This window comes from Corvus kubaryi, unplaced genomic scaffold (genome assembly GCF_017639235.1).
Source record: "Corvus kubaryi isolate FWS band 111438036 unplaced genomic scaffold, C.kubaryi_AGA036_p1.0 66, whole genome shotgun sequence".
Classification (NCBI taxonomy): domain Eukaryota; kingdom Metazoa; phylum Chordata; class Aves; order Passeriformes; family Corvidae; genus Corvus; species Corvus kubaryi.
Genome location: NW_024582054.1, coordinates 1630078 through 1646229, shown reverse-complemented (window position 1 = coordinate 1646229; position 16152 = coordinate 1630078). Strand labels below are relative to the sequence as shown.

Genomic DNA, 16152 nt, shown 5'->3' with positions numbered 1-16152 from the left:
AACTGGATGGGTTTTGATGAATTGGCATACTCCACTCCAAAACACTCAGTGAAAACACTCCCCACCAGTCTTCTCTAACTTCCAGATAATTACCCCACAAAGTCCCTGGTCCCTTTATCTACCGCACAAGTTGAGGACACAGCATTCTGTTATTGGTCAAACCCTAAAGAGAATTCAGGTAACTCTTCAGTAAGAAGGTCCAGTCCTGCATTTATATGTGTCTTAGAAATTCTCTGCTTATAGACATGTGAACATCTAAAATTTTCAGTTAAAGAATAAAGCAGTGTTTCTTTGAGCTCTTCCATTTCTTTTCGAGGTATTGGAAGCAAGAAAGTTAAAAATACATATGAAATCCATAGAAGGGGGAAGCTGCCCTACTAAAAGACTCCACCTTCAACCACACCTTTCATTTCTTTGTACTTCTTCTCCAAGATCAGTAATACCACTCAACTGAAACTAAGTCCACACTTTTCTATTAAACATCTGTTGTAGAACTTGGGTTACCAAAATTCGTCTTTGCCTTTTCCACACAGCTTTTCATGACAGTGACCTACTCTTGCATGTATGGTATGCATAGCATAGCATTTGTAAACTGGAGCTGTGAAGTGCTTCAATTTAGTTTCCTGTGGACAAGCAGCCACATCACTAGAAACACCATTAGAGCTACCTCCCTTGGAGAGAAGCCACAGGCTTAAAAGGCTTGTGGAGCATAAAATATCTTTTCATTCCTTTGAATGAAGGAGCCCTTGATCTTTCTAAGGCAAGGTGAGGGAGTCTTGTAAGATCTTGCCTGTAAGCATGCTGTAGATAAAGGAAAAAACCTGCAACCACCAAAACACAAGGAGGAGGACTTCTTTTCCTCCTTCATCACCCCCTCCTTTTCCTAAAGTTAATACTTCAGTAAATGTCAACTCCCACTGAAGCAAGTAATTTAACATTAGCAGAAGACTTCTCCTCCACCTCCAAATCTCAGAACTCCTTTTTGAATCTGCTGTTGGGCAGGTGCCCTCAGCAGACTGTGTACCCGAACCAGCTGTGTGCATACACGTACACATACACATGTAGAAGCAATCTCAGCTAACCATGAGGAGCAATCTCAGGTAATCATGATGCACACGATAATTACAGGTTGTCTCTCAATAGGTCCTTTTAAGGCTTTTTACAAGTATGCATCAACTAACCCTTAAACACTCCTTTAGTGCATATGAGATTTATTGTTTTCCTTATATAGGAAATGAAACTGAATCCATGAGCAGTCAAATAACTTGTCCAAGGACACCAAAGATGCAAGAAACACAAGTTGGTTGTTCTGACTCATGATGCCTGAAATCCAACTGCTAGGCATGCTTCTCATTCTAGTTTCTCCAGGCAGTTCGCAGTGTTCATTAACATTTTCAGGAAACACAGAATCTGAATTGTCCAACTTGACTAGACAGAGAAGAGGAAGGAGGGTCTTCTTATATATATATATATATATCAGCCTCAGTTTTCCTGTCCTAATAGTATTCTCTGGGCTTGAGGGAAAAGAGAGACAGGTTTCTAAGCTTTTTGGAACCTCAACCTAGCAAAGGAGAGGTGTCCTCTTACAGCTTCAGGTGTTCAGTGATAAGTGGAGAGTCTCATGCTGTATAACTTTAGCAGGTGTCAGGTGAGAGGGTCAGAGGTTCTGTTCCTGTTTAAAAGCCTTGCCTTCACAGAAAATGGGAACAGCTAGGTGACAGGTTCAAAAAGTAACACCAGCTGGGGCAGAGAAGGGTGAAGGGAAGCATGGTACAGATTTCATAAAGTTCTTTTCAAATTAGGAGCAGCAGGCAGAAACCATTATCACTGCATTGCTACCTCCAGTGTAACCAACTCAACTGTTACTACTCTGTTGCTGTACCCTTTATTTCTGTCATTATGTTTTCCTTAGATTATGACTTTTTCTCTGTACAGTGCAGTTTTTCCAAGGATAACTTTGTCAAATTCATCTTGCCACTTCAGAATACATGATCAAAAATGACAAATACAGCATCCTGTCCAACGCAAAACCTACTGCTTCCAGAACTCACTTAAAGTATCTCTATAGACACCTGTGACAAGGGTTTCAGAGAGGGTCTGATGAAAGTATGCAGTCAGGTGAACCTGTATCGGGAACACCTCAGTATGGCTCTTACGAAGCTGTCTCCGAGATGACTGACAGTCATGAGGAATTGTAATATGCATATGCATATAAGATTACATAAATAATATCCAGAGAGAGGCATGTTTTGTCATGCTTAACACAAGTATAGGGGCCAGCAGCTCCTAAATGCTATGTAAATCTTTCTCAAGTCCCAGGTGTCTGAATTCAGTTCACTCTTCCGTCTCTCTCTCTTTCAATTCCCTAGTTTTAAAAATGGGAATACCATTATATGGCGTCATCACAGAAATTTTCACATTATAACTGGTGTTGTGCTTTGAAGATGTGAACTGCTACTCTGAGCACCTTAATTCAAGGCATGAAGAGTGGACAATGAGAGGCATCATAATAACACACCTTTTTGACTATTTCTGCACTACACACAGAGTCACACAGCAGTGATTAAACATGCAAAATCCTGTACAGCGTGGACTGGATTCAGCATAAAGCCTGGTAAGTCTTTTCACTGGCTGCACAAAATTCATCAGCACAGTTCTTGAAAATAGAGTTGCTTTGTTGAAACTACTCTCCCACCCATAGTTCCAGTCGATGCAGTGAAACTCACAGTAGTATTTAAACAGTGACTGTAAGAAGGTGTGGTTCCTTACCACCAAGTCTGTAATGAAGAGAAGCAAATATAGGGCAGATTGTGGCTCCTTTCTTAAGGAGGTGTGTTAGGATAGTGGCAGCAGAGGAAGGAGTCTCTGAGGCACATTGCACAGGATACAGTGGTCTCCTGCTCAGGGCTGCTGTGGTCATCAGCACAATGTCCACTGCCAGTTTTGAAGCCCTGTCCTGGACAGGGGACAGAACTAAGCAGGGCAGTAAAGTCATCCACCAAACTTCCACAAGAAATTTGTGTGGCAAACTTGAACATTGTGTGTAGCAGCTTGAACAATTTTTTTTTTTTTTGCACATCATAGATGAGCATCATTTCAAACCATAACTGTAAGACAATGTCCTTGGGACCACTGCAAATACCAACCTCCTAGAAAACTTTTCCTAACACAAAACAGCTTTATTCATCCCCCTTGAAGATGAACAGCACGATGCCTACATTCCACTTTTATGCACTTGTGACTCATGGGCAAGGCTTTTCCATCCCTTTGTCTTTCATGTATGATGTGAAAGACAAGAATATGTTTTCCTTGTGTGTGCTAATCATTACTGCAAAAACAAGAGTGCAAGGGTGAACCAGTCATTTAGGGCAACATGAAAGTTCATTCTTAAGCCAATATTTTATGTATCAACAGAGCCTGAGTCCCATCTAACCCCCCCTTGGCACACCTTGTGCTGTTGTTAACACCTGGTCAGAATGTGACAGGTTTCAAAATGAAGTATTTTACATGCTCTGTTGGTGAACAAACCACCATGTCAGAAAAGTGAATGAACCACCATATCAGGAAAACAATGGAGACTGAAGCTCACTTACCAGATTCTAATTTATCCTGGTCAGTTTAGAATAAAAAAAGCACAAAATAGGGAACAACTCAAATTACTCTAGCAGAAACAGATGGTAAGGGTGGGAGACTGCCTTTGTTGTGTTTGATGATGAAGTACATTGAGAGCTGTTGTTGGGCATTTAGGACTAAATGCATCCAGGTCACAGAAAGCCCACAGGATCTTTAGGAGAAAGTGTGTCTGAGAGAAGCAGGGAGGGAGAAGAGCTGGTCAGGTCAGTTTAGCTGCTCACAGGCAGGCAGACCCCAAAGGAACTATTCTCAGGCTTCCCTTCGAGATCTCCTTGCCAGACTCAGTGGGCACAGAACCTGTGAGCCAATGAGCAAAATAAATGGGACTACATTTCTCAGTCCCTACCAATTCCTGAGAGAAGGAAGTGGGAACGGGAATGGCACTGGAAACGGAATCTATTGGAGCATATCACCTGCATACACTGTCTCTTTAGCCTAAACAATTGGACTCTCATGATAAAGCTTTCACTCAAGACCCCTAGAAGACATTTAAAATCCAGCTTCAAAAAATGTTGCCAGAATAAGACTCTGGATGAAGCAGACAACAGGTCTGACTTGGCATGACAAATCCTGCTTAGCAACCCAAGGGTTAAGTCTATGAGCCAGAGCAGCAGGCTCTTTGCTTCTGCTTCCTCCCAAAGCAGTAACCCACAAAGCTTCCATGAGATAGTTGTGCAGTTTGTGTCCATGCTGCAATACCCTGGTGCAGAGGGATCCCTGACACTCTCTTGCCCTTTCCTGCCTCCACTCTTCACTGGAAGGGGTAGGAGGAAGAGGGATTTCCTTCCATTACCTGTGGGTGGAAAAGCAATCAGATGCCCCAAGCCATGGTACCCATTTAGTCTACAGAAACCTGAATGCACAGCAGGCCTCTGCCTCACACCTCCCCTCAGAAACAAGAATACAATTATCACCAGCTTTGGCCCCTGCTGCTGAAGATGTGTTTTACTCTCTTTTGCCATGGGAGTCCTCCCACTGTTCCCACTGCACCCCTTCCCAAACTCTCTCTTTCCACTTTTTCACATTGGGTCTGGAAAAGAAGTCTTGTTCTTGTTCTTCCAGATATGAGCCTTCTCCTCCAAAATCTCAACCTTATGCCCAAGGATATCACAGTTATCCTCTCCAGGGAACACTGTGGATAGCTAATTGCTCTCGTGTTCTTCATTTGCTAAGGTATGCCATCCCAGTAGTTCTCAGGGACCAGGACCAGTGGTAGCTGCCAGCTGGAAGTTCTTTGGGTCAGAAACTGCTCAATTAGTACAAGGAAATCACAGCCTAGTGGGAGCTACTTACAATACTGATTTTTAGTTAATAGTAATTTTTAAAGGAATTAATTAAAGGAAATGTCTTTAATTTGTATTACAATCTGTCTTTGCGGGTCTTCATTTCCCTTCTGGTCTACAAAACCTTTTTTCATACCTTACCATATCTCTACCATGCTTCCTATTCATTCTCCAGCATCCTTTCACTAGTCACTTCCCCAATCAGGGCCTTCCCAAATCAGCCCTTCTTCAATAAAGCACTTCTGCCTTAGAATCCAGGCAACCATCTTCTTCAAGTTTTCTTGTGTCACCATTCCTGGTATCAGCCTTTAGATTTCTTTTCACATCTCCAAAGGACTTGCTCCCACCACCACTGTCTTATTCTTCTTCAGTATATGAGGAGAGCACTGACACATGAACTTACGTTTTAGAAGAGTCCCTATTACAACTACAGGGAAAGCAAGAGATTAGTGAGGGAAAAAACCTGCATACATGCCCCTATCCCATGAGAATACCAGTTTCTTCAAATCAAAAAGCTGCAAACATTTTAAAGGATCCTTATCTGCAGTCCTTTTTTTGACTTATTCTCAAAGCAAAGTAGCACACACATGTATGCACACTCATTTTCTTTCCAATCCTTCCCTCAGTCCTGACCTCTTGCCCTGCTTCAGTAGTGGTAACTCATCACTTCACTTTGTCAGGGGTTTGCCTATCTTTCTCCATCTCATTTTGGCCTTTCCAGAGATTAAAGAAATATAATACCTTAACACCTAGACATATTTCTATTTTCTTCCACCAAAAATAACATCAGGTGAGGAAAAACTGGGATTGGGCTTAGAAAATTGGCAAAAAGACTATTCCTAGGCCTCTTAAAAAGAAGGGTTAAACTGCAGGAAGGGACTCAAAATTAACCCTTTCACGGTATTATCAACAGCTTTCAAACTTCTTGATGATGGTTTTCAGAGACCCAAAAGGTACAGAAAATCTTTAACTAGCACTGGAATTGCACACAGATGAAGGAAAGTGAAACTAAGGTACAATACTCACATAAACTGAAATATTAATACTAAATTAGCATTTGTTTTTCTATTTTAGTTTAACATATTCTGCTTATTTTCATGGGCACTTCAAGTGTTTCATACACCCTTCAGTACTTCACTCAAAAGTGGCAAATCTTCAACTAGAATGTTTGTTTTCTTGGGGGGGGGGGGGTGGGTGTGGTGTGTGCTGGGCTTCGGTTGTGGTTGTTTTGGCTTTTTTAATCTGTGATTCTGCTTCATAACTGGATGCCTTTTGTCACTGGGCAGAGAGTGAAATAGTGCAACATACACAGACAATCAGAAGTAACATTAACAAGGGAAGCCTGAGACAAGACCACCCTCTGAGCACACTCCCTGGCAAGCCCGGGGGGCTGGATGCCCTTTGCACAGAGCTACTGTTTGCATTGCATAGGATATCTGTTTGCTAGGCCATGTTTAGGTGCCTCTCTACACTTATGCAAAGAACAAGAGGGCATGGTGGCCTTCATGCAGAATTTACATGCGGGCAAGAGGAAACTACATAAAATTGAGAGCAAGATGTCATTCAAATAACCATTTTTTTCCACATCAAAAAGTAGCTGTAACTGGCACACAAGCAGCTTAGAGTGTAAGTGGAAACAAATTCCAGGGTGTCATGGTTTAATCCCAGCTGGCAACTAAGAACCACACAGCCACTCACTCACTCCACACAAACCCTGCAGTGGGGAATAGAATCGGGGGGGGGGGTTGGGGGGGGGGTGTGAAAAAAAAAGTAAAACTCGTGGGTTCCCATAAGAACAGTTAAATAATTGGCACAAAATAAAATATAATCATACCAGTACTAATTATTTTACTTCCAGTCTCTCCTCACAATCCACACGTCTTCCTAGCTGCCAGCTGCAGCGGCCCTGTGAACCCACCAGCAAGCACTGGAAACATGCAATAATATCAAGAAGCAATTGCACATCTTTTGCCTTCACACTTGCAATGTAGACTTGCATTTGCATTGTGACTGCCCCCGTATCCGTAGGAGTATTCCACGTGGAAGCACCAAGCAGATACATTAATAGGAGCTGCTGATTTCTTCTGCTGCGGTAAGGTTCTCCATAGGAACCTGGCAGTCCCAGCTATTTCATTTGAAAAGTGTTTAGAAGTTTATTAGTCAAATGTAGAGGAGGTTTGCACAAGCACCTGGGTCCTCTCCCATACTTCCTGACCTGTAGCAGCTTTGAGGCAGAGAACTGACGCAATCCCAGCACATGAACCCCAGTAGTAAAGGCGATCAGGTAGGTCTTCCTGGTCATGCTGCCAAAGTTTGTGTTTCATCTTTAAAGATTTCTCAAAACCATGGTATCTACGAGCTCAAATGCTGATACATAAAAGGAGCACATCAGAGCTTCCTCCCAACTGTAGAAAGCTGTGTGAATACCTAGCTAGCACACTGAGAAAGACGGATTTTGTTATGTCTTTTACCCAATGTGTACAGTGTCTTGGAACCATCTACAGATACCTGATCTAGTGCCTAATATGCAATTGTTAATCATTCCACTGAATACCTCTAATTTTGAACAAGAGAATCTCTGTCTTCCCATCAGAATTCAGGCATGCTACTGCACAGCATGAAGAGAGAACAACCACCTTATGTGCAAGTGCCATCAGTTGCCTTCATTATAAATATTAACTTATAAGACATGTCTGCAAATGGCCACAGGAGCAGAAAGAGAGCCACATGGAAGAGCAAAGGTCACCCATGATTATGAATCTGAGGCATGACTGGAAAATTCATTCCACAAACAGTGACCTAGTGAGAGCAAAAAAAAAGGTAAAATGAAACTGCAATAGGACAGAAAAAACAATAAAAATAGTGCTTCCTCTAGTCAGATCAGACCACTGCAGATTTCCCAGGGGTTCACCCTGACAGCTTTGACACACACACAGCAAACAAGTGAGTGACTAATAAGTATAGAACAACTAATTAAGATTTTCTTCCTCTAGAATAAATCTGAGTACAGGTTTTAATTCATATTCAGTCTGAGTGAGAGGACTATGAACAGACATTAGAGACAGTAAATTTCTTAAATGTAATAGCCATTAAAAAAATCAGCATCAAACACTTTGCATTCACTCACAAGTTTTCACACTTATTTAGCAATTCGCAACCATATATCTCAAACTTCTCTTTAAGAAGAGACATAAAGGATTTTATGTATTCTTTGCATAGGGAAACACTAAAGCACAGGACTTGTCTGAAAATACACAGAGAGTCAGTGGTGCAGGCAGAAACGAAATGCAAGTCTCTGCATTACCAGTCTGGATCATGCCATTTCCTCTGTACAGAAGCCAAAGTGTATGTTTATTAAACAGGTTGTCTCAGGTTGTTGCAAGACCTGGGTGAACTGGCACACCGACTTCCCCCTAGGGTTGACATGCAGGAGCAAACATTGCAAGAACAAAATAAAGCCCTGGTTATTCAGCCAGTAATCATAATTCCATCTTGCATTTGTGGGTCTCTTATTTTGAAACTTCTCAAGGCCCTTCTTGCAACACTGCTAAGTACTATGAGACTGCCAGAGACCTTGAAACAAAAATGGCCGTATCAGGTCAGACCAAAGGTTCATCTAATGCAGTCTTAAACTTAGGCCAGTAAGGAATCCCTAAGGAGGCACACAAAATATGGATATAGTGATATTCTGCAGGAAACATACTTGTATATCCTCTCAGCCTCTGACGAACTGTATCAAGGAATTCAATAGCCATTGAAGGATCTACCTTCTGTAAAGCTGATGTTTCTTGAGCCCAGGTAAACTTTAATATCCCATACATCCCCTTGTAATGAGTTTCAGAGGTTTATTTAACATTTAGCAAAAATGTATCTCCTTTTTTTCCTTTTGAACCAGACTCTTGATAATCTCATTTGATGTCCTAACTTTTGACTTCAAGAGGGAGAATGAACACCCACCCATCCCCTATTTGCCCCTTCCACGATGCTCCTGATCTCGGGAACCTCTCTCATAGAGAGAGACTCGGAAATGTTTTTACAGACTGGAAAACCCAAACCAATTTAGTAATTCTTCATACAGAAGTCGTTCCTTTTGATCTTCCTTGTTTCTTTCTCAGTACATCTTTCAGCTTATTGTATCCTTTTCAACACAGGCAGACCAAACTGCTCACAGTATTCCAGCATGCTTCAAACCTTGGACTTACATAGAATCACAGAAATATAAAAGCATTTATGTTGGAAAAGAACTTTAAGACCAGTAACGTGTCAAATATAGTCTCATAGTAATGATGTTTGTTTTCTTTCCTTTGATACTAACTCCTAACATTCAGCCTGCATCTCTTCCTTCCTCTCTCCCTTTCTCTTAAGTATTACCTTATTATTATCTTTACCTATTACTGAGCACAAATATCATATTTTGGTAGATCTATTATAACTCCAAAACTTTTCTCTTCAGTGTCAGTAACCAATTATGTCCCCATTCCTGTATACATTAATTTGGGATATTTTTCCCTTAATTTACATTTATCTAAACTGAACATAACCAGTCATTTTAATGACCCAAGTAATTCAGTTTCCTGGGGTTCTTCTTCAACAGTTTGCAGCAACCTTGTGTTCTTCCCACATGGAGCACCCTTAGTATTATCAGCTTAGTTTGCCACCTCCTCTTCACATTCTTTCCCAGATCATTTGCAAATATCAGGGAGTACAGGCCCAGTTACTGATCCCACAGAGCCTCCATGGGTGACCTGACCAGCTGCTGCTAGCCCATATTTCGAGGGTTTTAACCAAATATGCCTCAGGAGCACTTCTCAGGGCAGCTTAAGTTCTTTAAAAGCTTCAAGAGAAGAACATTATCAAAGCCATTTGCAAACCAGGCTGAGCGTCCTGGTGGCTGCCAAGTGGGAGTGGCTGCCACTGGAGGAAAGCTCCCAGCTGCATGTGCCATTCCCATTTTCCCCACCCTCCTGGCTGGAAAAAGAGAAGCAGAAGTCATCCTCCCCTCGTTCTCCATTCCTGCTCTTCCTACTTCTTCCTTCCCCATAACTGGAATAGCACTGGCCTTGACCCCTTATCCTTGGAGAGACAAAATGCAGCTTTGCCTGCACTGCCAGGAGGCCCCAGATTCCCTTAGAGCACAATCATCTGCAGTCCCAGGGAGCACTGGTGCCACTAGAGTAGGTGATGTCCTACGTAAGCATGTTGATGAGTGATTTTGTAAGAATTATTGCTAGAGAGGTGTGTGACCAACTTAAAGCAGAAAAAAAATGCTTCACACAAGCACTGTCCCCCACTGTGTGGCTACAGTTTTATTATAGTGTAACTTTCATCATCGTTCAAACAATCTCCAACTAAGCAAAGGTGTACCAACCTCAGGACTCCCTAGTGATACCTTGGAACAAATAAGGATTGGGTCCGATATCAGTCAGTACAATTAAGTTCACTACCAGATTTTATGTTTATACATATGTAAAAGGAAACATTGAGTGAAACTCTGAGCAAGTCTGTCAGGAAACAAAACCATTTAACTCTTAGGTAAGAGATACTTCCTAGGGACCAACAGCACTTTTAGCTGACCAACAGCACTTTTAGCTCCTCACTGATTTAAGTGTATCCCCTTCCTAGTGTGAAAACCCATTGATTTCCCTTTCTGGGGTCAGGTTCTAATCTGCACACAAACTCTTGCACAATGAATCTTTCCCATTTTAAGTTCCACACATGAGAAACTGTTAAGAAGTAAACAAAGAAAACAACAAAAACCTTCCTAAAATAAAGTGCAGTTTAAATGTAACAGTAGAAACAAGGAAGAATTCAAAATATTTTAAATTAAAATTTACTTGTGCCTTCTCTATCTGAATTCTAACCTCCCATGAAGATGCAGCAGCAGGTCTAGCTGCATGTCAGCCTGTTCCCAGCTAGAAACTACCCAAGGGAACACCATTTCACCTGGGGGGAGTTCTTCCCCCTCCCTATTTACTGGGTTGGTTTTTTTACTCCCTTAATCCAAAACTAGTTTAAGTGTGATCCAGTGGAGACTTCCAGTGCCAGCTGTCCCCCTGGCACTAGGTACCATTACTTGTAGTGCTCATTTATGGATGCTCTTGGTCTTGTTTTTGTCCTCTTAATTTTTTTTTTTTTTTAATCCTTCACAGACAGAAAATAATCTGAGGATATATGGCATCCAGAACATCACAGAGTAGCTCCAAGTCTCACACTAGAAAGATGAACATTTCTGAATAGTACCATCCTGAAATGGCTTAGTGAAGCACAGTGCCTGCAACAACTTCTGCACAGGAATGTACTGGGAAATTTAAAGGCAGCAGCTGCTCTTTATCATCTCAGTGTAGGGAACCACTCAGGATGAGCACAGCTCATCTGACAGAAGTGGTTTTGCAGGTAGTTCAAACTGGAAAGTAACTACCATGCAGGGTTGTAAGGCACAAGAGAATCATTTGACAGAGACAATTAATTGTACAGTTGGTATTAGCATATGGATGAAACATTGCTTTAAAAGTTCAAACAGCAACTGTCAGCTGAACAAAGTTGGCAGAAGAGTAACAAATGAGTTTTGCAATTGTGCTATTTTTACTATGTAATACCAATACTGTATAAAAGAACAAATGTTGTGTATAAGTTCAATGCCAAACCTAAACCATTGCTAACAGTGTTGTTATGATGCAATTAAAATGTCACCATCACTATTTGCTGAAAAGGATTTTATCCCCTTCCCCAAGCAAGTGTTTTCATTACTGGAGTTTTACTAGGCATGTTTGTGAGAAAGAAAGGTGAAGGAATAACCCAACTCAAATATTTAAAAACATTTAACCGTTCTGGCTCATTGACAACTGTATGCTCTCCCTGTGATTTTTTAAGAGCTGCTGACGCCTCATGGAAAAAACTTTGAAAAACATATTATTGAAAAACAATTTTGCCAATGTGTCATATTTTCTGTCTTACCCGTTCTCTTGCTTTTCACTAGTAGAAGAATCCACATGAAAACAGAACCTTGATTCTTTAGGTAGACCAAATTTGGATCTGAGCTCTGCCAAAGCATGTGGGTGTTTGGATCCTGTCCATTAAAGACATTTAACTTCAGATCCAGGTTCAATCTTCAAAGCTCACAAGAAGTGCTGAGATCCAGGATTTTGTTCTGACCCACCCCTGTTACTAACAAGTTATCTGCTGTCTGTCCTGTTAAGCTATAGGCTTCTGCTAAGGATCGCATAGGTGGCTATTGACATCAATGTTTGCTGCCAAATTGTAAGCACCAGGCGCTACTGAATATCTGAGGACAGAGAGCCTGAAAAATTAAGGGGAGGAGGAGAGTGGGTGGAATAAAAGGAATTTTCTCTGGTAGCACAGTTGTCTTGAAATAACATAGACTTGGTTTGTGTCTCACACTGGCATAACTTTTGGACTTCAGTGAAATCACACTGACTGAGTACAAACAAAAACCACAGTCTGTATGAAGCTGAAGGGGTTTTTTTCACATTCAGTGTGTTGAAACAACACATTCCAGCCCAGACATAGAAGCTCCTGCTGCCTTGTAAGCACAGAAAACAGATTCACCCCAAATCTCCCACTCTGCAAAATTACTGTGAGTGAAGAAGAAGAGCAAGACAAACTTTTTCAGCTCAAAAAGATGCCAAACTGGACATAATTTCAAAGTAGAATCATATTTCAGTATGGCTTTGGCTCTTTTCCTGATTTAGCTATGCTGGGCAGAGCAATGGAAATGCTGGGTAGATACCTTCCTAGGGAATGTGCAAGAGGGCATGCTTTTCATGTGACCTTGCCCCTCTTTTTATCAAAACACTTCTTACTTTCACTGACATTTACACCAAGGACACTGAAGCAAAGTAAGAGAGGAAAACTAGCATGCAAACTGCCTGCCTGCTCCACGAAAAGCTTTCCATCAGTGGATTTACCAACAACTGGGATATCTGAGGATGACTGACAGAATTTTAAGTTCCCATGATTTGTGTTTTATTGTTGCCAAGTCATGAGACAAAACCCCCAAATCTAGGAAAGGACTGCAAAACCAGAATTTTGTGAGGGGCAAGGTGACACCTGCCATATGCATCGGGAGAAAGAGGAAAACAGCAACATTACATAAAGCAGCCTGCAGATTCCTGAAGTGCCATCCATCTGCCATCCTCTTATATTGTGTAGTATCACAGTTTTAGACAACTTGTCACACAGGCTTCAAAGGGCTACTTAATTTAACTAGAGGGAGATGAATTTGTTCACAGAACTCCACTCTGAAGAACCAGTGACTAGCAGCAATTGCTAGATGAAACGGAAAAAAATTACCAGCAACTCTACTTCTAGTTCTCCACTGTCTTGCGCTTCATGTGGTCATTTACATCCAGGCAAAGTGAATGTGTAACACTTCCAAACCACAGAAGCAGTAATTTAAACTCACTTCCACTGCATTAGGCAGAAGACTAAAGAATCAGGCCCTCTCTTACAAGCAAAATGTCCCTGACAATGAATGATGAGTAAAATACAGGCTGTGTAATTCCACCTGTTTTGGAAAGCAGTCAATTTAGAAAGGTTACCATAAGACAGCAGCAAAAATCTGCCCCTGAACTCCCAACATCTCAAGCCATAGCCTTGTCAATAATACACAGGGTGCAAAAGATTATGGCCAGCTCAGGCCATTAGTTTCCTTTCTGGGCAGGAATCCCAGCATAACAGATACTTATGCATATTCTGTCCTCATTTTATCTAATTACAAATATCTCTCTAGGGATGGGGAGGGGAGAAGAGGTTTGATCACACGATTTTAGGTCACTTATGCAAGGTCTTGCTGGGATATGCATTGATCCAAAGACTGCTATAATATTTTAAAAGTTCCCAGAGTCGTATAGTAAAAAAAAAAAAAAGATTCTGTGTCTCATTTTTTCCTATTTATATGAGTTTGTGAAACTGACCAGTAGAAAAGACTTGAATCATGTACTGCTATAAATCAGTAAGGACCATATGGAAATGTTTAAAATGCAAGGACATTGACAAACGAACAACACCATGTTTTCCTAAACACCATCTGTAAATACAGTTTTTCTTTCCTATATTATGCCTAATATAGGTATGTTTGTGTGCATGCACACTACACACAGTTTTCTCTGAATAAGACCAGTAACATCAGAGAAAAATGGAATAAGGTAATTTAAAAAAAGAAAAGTCAACTTTACCCAGCTCATTTGGATCTCTACTCAATGGTTGCAACTCTAGTGAAAGATACAACATTGTTTCACACTGATGAAATCTTAAAAGCCACACTTAGGCATGATATAATTAATTAAACAACTTAATATTAACCAGAATCACCCCTGCTTTCCCTAGATCAACATGGCCTAAGTCTTCTGCAGTCCAAAAATAGGTACAAAATTGTACAATAATCATCACCATCACAAAGTACGTCAAACCTGTTCCTTATACATGGGAGGAAAGGAATACAGCAGAACTTTGGGAATTTCTTTTAGAGAAAAATACAAGAATTGCTTGAAACTCATTTGGAAAGACTGAAAAAGTTATTGGCTGAGTAACTGCCTTGGAAAAGGACATCAGAATTAAACAGACACCCTTCAGGAGCAGAAAACAGTAGTAACAAAAAATTTTAAATGGATCTTAAAGGTCAGGAAATATAGGGAGAATTGCCAAAGTCAAGAGTTAGAACTTGCAAAAGCTATTAAAAAACAGCAATACTCTTCAGGCCTCAAAAAAAAAGTGATCAAAGAAAGTTCAGCTGTTTTGCAGTTAGAATGGTACATAGATTAAATGCAATATAGGTACAAGCCAAGAACTAAAGGAATGCTTTGCTTCACTGGAATGACCAAGGTGGAAGCCACAGTGACACCTGTGCAGTCATGGCATAAATTCTGGATAACCTCTGCCCAGGAACTGAGACATGAAACCACACATCTACTAGCAAGTTCTTTAAACAGATACTGCGAATCATGGTTGCTACTATATTACCAGAGTATAACAAGCAAAACAAGATACTCGTCCTTAACTCACAGAACACAAACCTTGTGAATTATTTCAGTAAGGCTAACTGAGCTAGAGTTTACTCATATGCAGTTTTCCAAGTGCAAAACGATCAAGAACAGTCTTGAACAAGGAAACATCAAAGATGCAAGACTGATACCTTGTGACAGAGTAACCTGACATCTTGCTTCCATAAGATACTTCTTAGCTCTGTGGACTTCTAGAGAATGTTTCATACAGTAGTATATGAGAAATTACTGGAAATTGAGAAGATGAAGATTATTAAGAGAACGGTGAGATGAATGAAAAACTACTGAAAGAGGGTTGGACACAGTAATTGGCTGATGAGAGGTTACTTCTGGAGTTTTGGAAAGGATTGGTCTGGGAGCTGAAATCAGTATTTCCATTAATGACCTTGGCACAAAAAGTGTGTGTGTTGAGAAAAGTTAGCCACTTACACAAGCTGAAGGGACACCAAGGAAATTAAAAGCATCACACAAGAATTAGATGGAGTGAATTCAGTATAAATTTCACTTAATAACTCGCAGATCTTCCTCTCAACAACAACTGAAAGGACAGAAGAAGAAACATAACAGTATCAATCTACCACAGGATAACTATGAACCAGCAGCACTATATAACCACAAACAAATGCAAAAGCAAGGCTTTCCCAGAAGAGGTAAAAAAATAAAGTTATTGTAGAGGGCAAAACATCACCTGGAACAAAGTACAGCTCTGTCTACTCACACTCAAGAAAGCTGAACGCAAGTAACTCAAGCTGGAGTAGAGACGACAAAGACAATAAATACTTCAGTGACCAAAGGGAAGGAAAAGATAGCACAGACAGTTTAGTATATCAAAACAAAGACTGACAGGGCTTATAATAGTGTTGCACAAATGTACAAGTCATAGTGGAGAGGAAGACATGGAAGGAGCAATAGTGTTTAAACTAACAACTCCATGCTGGCACCAGAACAAATGGGAATAAACTGGTCACAAGTAGGGCTAGGCTAGGGATTAAAATGCTATTTCCAGCAACCAGAGCAGTGGGTTCTGGAACCCTCCCAAGAGGAGTAATGGGAACAAATAGTCCAAGTGGGGATTTAAGACAAGGACTTTTCAGTTTATGAAAGAGATTATCTGACATGGTACCAGAGGACTGGACATGAGACCCATGAACCCTCTTTTAAACCTACATTTCCATTAACTGAGTCACTGTGGCAAATTTGGGCTTTGTCTTCGTTGT

At 40.8% G+C, this 16152-nt stretch overlaps 1 protein-coding gene across 9 annotated transcripts in view; it reads right to left on the bottom strand.

Moving 5' to 3' along the window:
- DPF3 (double PHD fingers 3) overlaps positions 1-16152 on the bottom strand; it is a 193974-nt gene that overhangs the window by 141534 nt on the left and 36288 nt on the right. The window lies entirely within an intron of this gene.